At 44.2% G+C, this 10,654-nt stretch overlaps 1 pseudogene; it reads right to left on the bottom strand.

Annotated features, from left to right (window-relative positions):
• Nucleotides 1-2,437: 2,437 nt before the first annotated feature.
• Nucleotides 2,438-10,318, bottom strand: LOC118857725 (annotated as a pseudogene).
• Nucleotides 10,319-10,654: the final 336 nt, after the last annotated feature.

Below are 10,654 nucleotides of genomic sequence, written 5' to 3'. Positions count from 1 at the left end.
GGATGATATCTAAAATATTAAATTTAAATTAAGGGGTGAGAGAGGACTATATTGAGAGAGGTGAGCAAGGGAGACACAGAGTGGGGTAAATTATCTCACATAAAAGTGGCAATAAAAAGCAATTCTGTTGGAAGGGAAGAGAGGGCAGGTGAGGGGGAATGAGTGAATCTTGTTCTCATCAGAATTGACTTGAGGAGGGAACATACACACTCAATTGGGTATCTTACCACACAGGAAAGTAGGGAGAAGGGGATAAAAAGGGGGGATGATAGAAAGGGGGCAGATAGGGGGAGGAGGTAATCAAACCCAAACACTTTTGAAAAGGGACAGGGTCCAGGGGGAAAATTGAATAAAGGGGGACAGGATAGGATGGAGGGAAAAATAGTCTTTCACAAATGATTGTTGTGGAAGTGTTTTGCATAATGATACATGTGCGGCCTATGCTGAGTTGCTTGCCTTCTTAGGGAGGGTGGGTGGGAAGGGAAGAGGGGAGAGAATTTGGAACTCAAAGTTTTAAAAGCAGATTCTCAAAAAAAAGTTGTTTTTGTATGCAACTGGGAAATGAGATATATAGGGAAAGGGGGATAGAAATCTATCCTGCCCTACAAGAAAGTAAGGGGAAAAGCAATGGGGGGTGAAGTGGAGTGACAAAAGGGAGGGCTGACTGGGGAATGGGGCAATCAGAACATATGCCATCTTGGAATGGGGGGAGGGTAGAAATGAGAAGAAAATTTGTAACTGAAAATCTTGTGGAAATCAATGTTGAAAACTAAAATATTAAATAATAAAATATGAAACCAAAAAAAAAAAGGCAAGCCATTTGATATAGGTTATACATGTGTAGTTATGCAAACCACATTTTAATGTAAGTCATTCTGTGAAAGAAAACAGAAAAAAAAACAAGAAAAAATAAAGAAAAACTGTCTTCAATCTTCATTCAGGCTCTACCAGTTCTTTCCCTGGAGATGGACAGCACCTTTCATCATAAGTCCTGCAGAATTGTCTTGGATCGTTGTATTGCTGAGAATAGCTAAGTTACTGAGAGTACATCATCATACACATAATGCTGTTACTGTGTACAATGCCATTCTGGTTCTGCTCATTAAACTTTGATCAGTTCATGTAAGTCTTGCCAGGTTTTTCTGAAAGCATCCTGCTTAAAGCACAATAGTATTCAATCACAATCATATACATCAACTTGTTCAGCCATTCTACAATTAATGGACATCTCTCAATTTCCAATTCTTTGCCACCATAAAATATCTTCAATCAATATTTTTGTACAAATAGGTCCTTTTCCTTTTCTATCCCTTTAGGATACAGACCTAGTAGTGGTATTGCTTGGTCAAAGAATATACATGGTTTTATAGCCCTTTGGGCTTAATTCCAAATTGCTCTCCAGAATGGTAGAATCAGTATAAAACTCTACAAACAGTACAGGGGTGTTTTAAGTTTCCCACATGCCCTCCAACATTTGTCATTTTCCCTTTCTGCCATATTAGTCAATCTGGAAGGTGTGAGGTAGTAGCACAGAGTTGTTTTAATTTGTTTTTCTCTAATCAATAGTGCTTTGGAGTATTTTTATATGTATAGATAGATAGCTTTACTCTGTCTGCAAACTGCTTGTTCATATCTGTTTTTGAAAATTATCAATTAATGAATCTTATTTCTATAAATTTGACTCAGTTTTCTATCTATTTGAGAAATAAAGTCTTTATTAGAGAAACTGAATGTAAAAGCTTTTTTTCACAGTAATGAATACTGACTATGTATTTCTCTCCATCCTATTTTCCTCTTGTTTATCCTACTCTTTCCTTTCACTCTGTCCATTCCCAAAAGTGTTTTGCTTCTGACTTTTAGCCCCACTGCAAACTGCAATCTCTTCTATCAGTTCTGACCTCCCTTTGCCCTTCCCCTTCTACTTTCCTGTATGGTAAGAAAGATTTCTTTCTTTTTTTTTTTTTTTTTTGAGGCAATGGCTGGCAAGTTTATTGGTTGGATGGGTGTTTTCAGTTAACTCCAAGCTCAGTACAAGAAGCAGATGACAAAGAAAACTCATGGCAGCTCCCAAAGCCCCTTCCAAGCCCCAGCTTCTCCAGGGAGAGATTGTCTAACTAACCCTACTTCCAACCATTCAGACCTTGGGGGCTGGAAGCAGGTACATGGACCCTAAGAGGGAAGACTCGTCTAGTCTAAACAGAAGGGGCAAGGACCCTTGGGAGCCTCCGGGCTGGGGTCCTCTCCCCTTCCTGGGCTGTAAGCTGGGGGGGGGGGGCCCTGCCTGCGTCCAAGAGAACCCTGGCGCTAAGGCGAAGTGGGGCTCTGCTCTGGCCAGGGCAGCCCACAAAGCCGCCATGCCCACCAACCAGCCCCATGCCAGGGACTCCCAGGACACCCTGCTTGCTCTGGGTCTGTGTGACTTGTGGGACTTTGTCTCCTGGGTTATGTTTTTATTAAATCGAGAGAAGTAAAAACCGCATCTGGGGATAGGATACAGAAGGACCAACAGGTGAAGGAAGGAATGAGTGAGGGGACAATGGAGCCATTCTGGGGTAAGGTAGGGGCTCAGTTACCATCACTGGGGCCCCCCACCAGTTCTGGAGGGGCCAGGCCAGGGCCTGGGATAGGGGGAGGGAGGGGTTCCACCAGAATAGCCGAAAACTTGGTGTCCCCAAAAGCCTGGTTCACGCGAATCTCAAAGAAGCGTTGAAGGCCAATGATCGACTGGACGTCAGCTTTGTCCTCATTGAGTTTGTTGAATTGCTTGAACATGCGGCCCACATCCTGGGCAAACTCCTGCGGGGAGCTGTATGGGGGTGAGAGTTTCTCCTGGAGGCGAGCACGAATCAGAGTGAGGTCCAGGGTGCCGGGCTGCTCTGCAGAGGGCGTGGGGTCTGTGGCCAGTCGGTGCAGGGGACGGCATGGCTCGTGGCAGAGCAAAGCCAACAGCACACGCTCACACTTCTGCTGGTTAGTAGGTGAGAGCTTGGCAGGGCAGGTGTCCCCATCGGCAGTCAAGGCCACACTCTCAGGGCCAGGAAGAGGGACCTCATCTTTACAATCCACCACCTCCTGGCACAGGGAGCAGCTCCACTCCTCCCCAGGCACCTCCTGCAGGGTTGGCAGGTGACACTCCAAATGGAAGCAGAATTCACACTGGCTACACATCACCAGGTCTCCTGGCTTCTGACAGACACGGCAGATAGTAGCGCTGTCATCCACAGCTCCAGGGCCACCAGTGGCCACGGTCGCAGCGGCGGCAGCCGCGTCAGGACCTCCCAGCACTTCCAGGCCAGAGCTGGTGCTGCCGCTGGGGGAAGCCAGATGGGGGCCCTCAGGCCCCGAGGCCTCCAGGGGAGGCAGCAGCAGCGGTTTTGTCTCCAGCCCCTCCACCCCTGGGGGAGCTCCGATGGCAGCCTCTGTCTCTTCCTCCTTAACCATGGCCATGGGTGGCATAGGAGGCCCCCCAGGGGCCCCTGGCTGCCCCCCCTCTCAATGACAATGAGGTTGTAGTCCTCATTGGTGGTCCCCAGGAAGACTTTGAAGACGGGGGGGGGCTGGCTGTCTGCTGTCAGATCCAGATCGAGGCTCTCCAAGCTCACCCTGGGCACCTTCCGCATGAGGCCACTCACTTCCCCCTCACCAGATCTGGACCTTTTCATTCCGGACACATTGGGCTCAGCACTGTAGGGGTCGTCTGGGCCATAGCTCCCATAGCCCTCCTGCAGGTCCATGGCCTGATTCACTCCTCCAGGCTTGCCAGGAGGCCTGGGAGGGGCCATGGAACCAGGACTACTCCTCTCTGAAACAATCTTGCCGAAGGCCTCGGAGCTTTTGGTCCAAGCGTTGAGGTCCCACTGGAACTTCATGTTCCCCTGGGGCTCCACGGGGTCCACAATCATCTTGAGGGCTCGGTGTAGCTGGAAGTAAATCACCTTCTTGGACAGCAGCAGGGCTGTGTTGTTATCACTCTCCAGGGCCCAGGAGGCAAAGCGAAGAATGTGCTCCTGGTGCCTCTGGATCTTGGTCATGGTCCAGTGCTGGCACTCCAGGTGCTCCTCCTGCCCCTCCGTCACCTTCTGGGCGTCGTTGACCAGCACACGGCCCCGCTTGTTCAGCTCCTTCATGATCTGCAGGATGGCCATTTTCACATCCACCTGTACCCGCTTCTGCACATCTGTCACCTGGCGGATCGAGGTGCGCACTTCCTTGGTGTTCTTCTGCAGGGTGGCATGCTTGTCCCCCAAGCGTTTGACCAGGGGAGGCCAGGAGCTTCCTCTGGTTTCTGCCAGCATCCTCCAGGAACTGGTATTGATGGTCCTTGTGGGCATTGAGCTGGCAATCCCGGCAGGTAAGGGTATCACAGCTCACAAAAAAGGACCAGGGGCTCGTGCTTGTGGACTGAGCAGTAGACGGCACGCTCCCCATCGCGGGACTTGGCGGGACCAGTGGAACGGACAGTGTGGTCCTTGGTGTACTTGACCCGCTGACAAGGCTCCACGCACGTCTCACACAGGGGCTCTGAGCACTCAACACAGTAGCTGGTGGCGGGGGCGTTGTCCTCGCAGCTGGTACAGCACTGGTTGGCATCCTTGGGGTCCGGGGCCGCCTTGGCGCCGCTGTCTCTCATGAAGTAGTTTTCCACGATGTCCTTGGCGAAGCCCTGCTGCTTGCACACCGGACAATCCACCACCGCGCCGTCGCCCCCGTTGTTGGCAGCGGCAGGCCCGGCGGCCGTGCCGGTGGCACCGCCTGGCGCGGAGGCGGGCCCAAGCAGCAGGCACTGGCCGCACACCGAGTGCAGGCAGGGCAGCAGGCGCGGTTCCCGCTCGGGCCGCAGGCGCTCCCTGCACACGCCACAGTGCTCCAGCAGTTCGGCCGCCTCGCTTGGCCCGCCCCCGCCCAACGCCACGGCGCCCGAGGCCCAGGAGGCTGCGGGGGCGGCGCTGGAGGCAGAGGAGGCGGCAGACGCAGGCCCCGAGGGGCCCCCTCCCGAGGCCGCTGCCGCGGAGGACGAAGAGGAGGCGGTGGCAGGCCCTGGCCCTGAAGGCCCCCCGGCTGCGGCCGAGGCCGAGGCAGCCGCCCCGCCAGGGCCCCCGGGCCCCGCTTGTCGGCGCCCGCGGGCCCGTCCCTGGAGCCGGGGCTGCCCGCGCCCGCCGCCACCGACGCTGCCATCCCGGGCTGCTGCCGCGCTCTCTGCCGCAGCTGGGCTCGGGCCTCACGCGGCTCCGCTAGCGCTCCCGCCGCCGAGGCCCGTAAGAAAGATTTCTACACCAAACTGAGCATGTATATCATTCCATTGAGCCAATTCTATGCAAAGTAAATTTCACAAGCTCCCTTTCATCCTTGCCCCATTTTCCCCTCCACATCATAATTTCTTTAAGGCCTCTTTTATGTCAGATATTTTAACACATTCTATCTCTCCCTTTACTCTCCCCTTAGTGAATTCTTTTTCATTCCTTAATTTTATTTTCTTAATTTTTTTAGATAATTATACCATCACATTCAACTCACACCTCTATTTTCTATGGATACTCCTTTTTTGTCTTTTTTTTAGTTTTCAACATTCACTTTCATAAGATTTTGAGGTCAAAATTTTTCTCTCTACTTCTCCTCTGCCCTACCCAATACAAAATGTAATCTGATATACATGTACGATCTTATTAAATATATTTCCACATTAGTCATGTTGTGAAAGAATAATCAGAACAAAAGGGGAAAACCACGAGAAAGAAAAAAACAAAAAAGAGAAAATAATATGCTTTGATCTGCATTCAGACTCCATAGTTCTTCCTCTGGATGTGGATAGCATTTTCTATCATGAGTCTTTTGGAGTTGTCTTGGATCATTGTATTGCTGAAAAGAGCTAAGTCTATCTAAGTTGGTCATTATACAATGTTGCTGTTGCTCTGTACAATGCTCTCCTGGTTCTGCTCACTTCACTGGGCATCAGTTCATGTAAGTCTTTACAAGTTCATTTTTTTTTCCCTGAAATCCACCTACTCATCATTTTTGCATGGAACAATACATTTATATACCACAATTTGTTCAGCCACTCCCTAATTGATGCACATTCCCCTCAATTTCCATATCTTTGCCACCACAAAAAGAGGTGCTATAAATATTTTTGTACATGTGGATCCTTTTCCCTTTTTTATGATCTCTGGGATACAGACCTAGTAGTGGTATTCCTAGATGAAAGGATATGCACAGTTGCATAGGCCTTTAGATATAGTTCCACATTACTCTCCAAAGTGGTTGGATCAGTTCACAACTCCACCAACAGTACATTAGTGTTCCAATTTTCCCACAAATTCTCCAACATTTACTGTTTTCTTGCTTTGTCATGTTAGTCAATCTGAAAGGTGTGATGTGGTACCTCAGAGATGTATTAATTTGCCTTTATCAGAGACCCTGACTATAAAAATTGATTCCCTGCTTTCTGCTGCACTTCTAATGTTGGTTGCACTGGCTTTGTTTGTACAAAACCTTTTTAATTTAATGTAATCAAAATTATCCATTTTATAGTCTCACCCTTTAGGTCTAAATCAGGTACCCATTTTGACCTTATCTTGGTATAAAGTATATGATATTGCTCTAGGCCTACTTTCTGCCATACTATTTTCCAGTTTCCCCAACAGTTTTTTTTTTCAAATAGGACTTCTTATCCCAGAAATTGGACTCTTTCAAACAATTGGAGTCAAACAGTAGATTACTATAGGCATTGACTATTGTGTCTTGTGTACCTAACCTATTCCACTGATCCACACACTCTGTTTCTTAGCCAGTACCAATTACTTTTGATGATTGCTGCTTTAATATACAATTTAAGATCTGGTATGGCTAGGCTACCTTCCCTTGCATTTGTTTTCATTAATTTCCTTCATATTCTGGACCTTTTGTTATTCCAAATGAGTTTTGTTATTGTTTTTTCTATCTCTATAAAATAATTTTTGGTAGTTTAATTGTTATGGCACTGAACAAGTAAATTAATGTAGGTAGAATTGTCATTTTTATTATGTTAGTTTAGCCTACACATAAGCAATTGATATTTTTCCAATTATTTAGATCTGACTTAACTTGTGTGAAAGGTGTTTTGTAATTGTGTTCATATAGTTTCTGGGTTTGCCTTGGCAGGTAGACTCAAAAATATCTTATGTTATCTACAGTTACTTTAAATGGAATTTCTCTTACTGCTGGGCTTTGTTAATAATATATAGAAATGTCAATGATTTACATGGGTTTATTTTATATCCTGAAATTTTGCTAAAGTTGTAAATTATTTCAAGTAGTTTTTTAGTTGATTCTCAAGGATTCTCTAAGTATACCATCATATCATCTGCAAAGAGTGATAGTTTTCTTTCTTCATTGCCTATTCTAATTCCTTCAATTACTTTTTCTTCTTTTACTGCTAAAGCCAACATTTCTAGTACCATATTGAATAACAGTGGTGATAATGGACATCCTTGCTTCACCCCTGATCTCACTGGAAATGCTTCTAGCTTATCTCCATTACATATAATGCTTGCTGATGGTTTTCGATAGATGCTACTTAACATTTTAAGGAAATAGTTCTGTGATATTTAAATTGTTTCTTTACAGCTGCTTGCAATATTTTCTTCTTGACCTGCTAATGCTACAATTTGACTACAATATTCCTTGGCATTTTCATTTTGGGATCTTTTTCAGGAGATGATCGGTGGATTCTTTTAATAAGTATTTTCCATCAGAGTCTAGGATGTCAGGGCAGTTGTAAACATCTTCTAACTGCCCTAATAATGAGAAAGTTTCTAGGAGTTATAAGTGTCATTTTCTCAGGTAGGAATAGAAACAGTTTAATCTGATTAATTATCTTATGATTCCTCTTTCCTGTTTACCTTTTTATGCATCTTTTTCATCCTGTATTTGAAAGTCAAATTTTCTTTTTGTTTAAACAACTTCTAAAAAATTAATTTCTTTTTCTATTCAGCTCTGGTCTTTTCATCTGGAATACTTGAAAGTCCTCTATTATATTCAGTTTTGTTTGGTAGGTGATTCTTAGTTGTAATCCTAACACTTTTGCCCTCCAGAATATGATATTCTAAGCCTTCTGATCTTTTGATGCAGAAGCTATTAAATCTCGTGTTATACTGACTGTGGATCCACAATCTTTGAATTGTTTCTTTTTGGCTCCTTGCAGTATTTTCTTCTTGACCTGGGAGGTCTGGGATTTGGCTATAATATCCCTGGGAGTTTTCATTTTGCAATCTCTTTTAAGATACGATTGGTAGATTCTTTCAATTGCTATTTTATCCTCTGTTCCAAGAATACCAGGACAGTTTTCCTTGACAATTTATTGAACAATGATGTCTAGGCTCATTTTTTATTATGACTTTCAACCAGACCAATAATTCTTAAATTATTTCTCCTGGATCTATTTTCTAGGTCAGTGGTTTTTCCAATGAAATATTTCACATTTTTTCTTTTCATTTTTTTTAATTAGTATGATTTTTTTTCTTGATGTTTCATAAAGTCATTACCTTCCACTTGTACAACTCTAATATTCAAATCATTATTTTCTTCAGTTACCTTTTCTACCTTCTTTTCCATATGGACAATTCTAATTATTAAGAAGTTCTTCTCTTCAACAAATTTTTGTGCCTCTTTTACCATTTGTACTTTTCTGTTATTTAAGGTGTTATTTTCTTCAATATTTTTGTGCTTCCTTTACAAATTGTTGACTCATTTTTCGTGATTTTCTTTCATCACTCTCATATCTCTTTCCAAGTCTTTCCCTACCTCTCTTACTTGACTTTTAAAATCTTTTTTGAGCTCTCCCATGGCCCAAGACCATTTCATATTTTTCTTTGATCCTTTGGATGCAGGAGTTTTGATTCTGTTATTATCTTCTCAGTGTCTTTTGATTTTCCTTGTGACTATAGTACCTTTCTGTAGTCAGAATTTTTACTGTTATTTAATCATTTTACAGCCTATTTCTTGACTTCTAATTCTATGCTAAAGTAGGTCTCTGCTTCCTGAGTGGAAGGGGCACTGTTCCAAGCTTCAAGGTTTTTTGTGTGGCTGTTTTCAAGGTAATTCTGGGGACCTATAAGTTTTTGCTTCTTCCGAGGAGGTATGATCCAGGGAGAAGTGTATTTACTACTCTCCTATATTATGCACTGGTTTGTGAACAATCACTTTTCAACCCTGGAACTATGACCAGGGTCTCTGCTCCACTGACACCATAAGTTCTGATGTGCTGTTGTTCTTCCTTACACTGCAACTAAGACCCATTAATACAACTCAAATCCAAGTACAGGCAATGCAACAGAGTCCTGCCTCTGGTGCCAGCAAAAGGACCCCTGTAAATACAAGTCATTTCCCAATTGATAAATGGTCAAAGGATATGAAAGGGCAATTTTCAGAGGAAGAAATTAAAGATATCTATATGAAAATGCTCTAAATCACTATCAATTAGATGCAAATCAAAACAACTCTGAAGTACTACATCACATCCATCAGATTGGCTAATATGACAAAACAGGAAAATGATAAATATTGGAGAAGATGTGGGAAAGTTACAACACTAATTCTTTGTTGGTGGAGCTGTGAGCTGATCCAACCATTATGGAGAACAATTTGGAACTATGCACAAAGGGTTATAAAAATGTGCATAGCCTTTGACCCAGACATACCACTTCTAGGGCTGTATGCCAAAGAGATCATACAAATGGGAAAATCACCCATGTGTACAAAATATTTCTAGCAGCTCTTTTTGTAGTGGCCAAAAGCTGGAATTCAAGGGGATGCCCACCAACTTGGGAATTGCTGAACAAGTTGTGATATATGAATGTAATGGAATACTATTGTGCTATAAGAAATGATGAACAGGTGGACTTCAGAAAAAACCTAGAAAGGCTTATATGAACTGATGCTGAGTGAAGTGAGCAGAACCAGGAGAATATTGTACAGAGTAACAGCCACAGTGTGTGAGGACTGATTTTGATAGACTTAGCCTGTTTCAGCAATGCAATGGCCTAAAATTTTTCCAAAGGACTCATGATGGAAAATTCCATCCACATCCAGAGAAAGAACTATGGAGTTGGAATACAGAGTGAGGCAGACTATTTTCTCTTTTGTGTGAAGCCGACCAGCAGCTTCACACACTCCATGGAGGAATGACACGAGTCGGGCGGAGTCTGAATCAGAACTCAACTTTATTCAAATAAGGAACAGACTTTATACTGTTTCTTAACCATTACCTAATGCATTGCTTTGATACTTTACTGGGACATCCTGCCACGTGTCTCACGTAGCCCATGTAGCTTAGATATACCATGCTCACCATATTTCAACATTCCTGATCATTCCCTTGCAGATACCCATACTGAAACATTTCTGTTCTTTCCCATGCAGATCACAGCCATGAGGGTGGTTCCAGACCCATTACCTCTTATCTTGTACGGTCTTGCATTGCACAGGCCTAGGAGGCTTACCAAGATATAGCTGGATCTCTACATGCTGTTCTGCATATCCTCAAGGGTAGCTAGAACAGGCTCAGGCTTAAAGAAAAATCTGTCATTTACCTCTCTCACCACAGACCATCTCAGAGCTAGCCCCCTACATTTGTGTTGTTTTCTTTTCTTTTCTTTCTCATGGCTTTTCCCATTCATTA

This window comes from Trichosurus vulpecula, chromosome 7 (assembly GCF_011100635.1).
Source record: "Trichosurus vulpecula isolate mTriVul1 chromosome 7, mTriVul1.pri, whole genome shotgun sequence".
Lineage (NCBI taxonomy): Eukaryota > Metazoa > Chordata > Mammalia > Diprotodontia > Phalangeridae > Trichosurus > Trichosurus vulpecula.
Note: the sequence above shows the minus strand (reverse complement) of the source record. Positions and strands in the feature narration are given on the sequence as shown.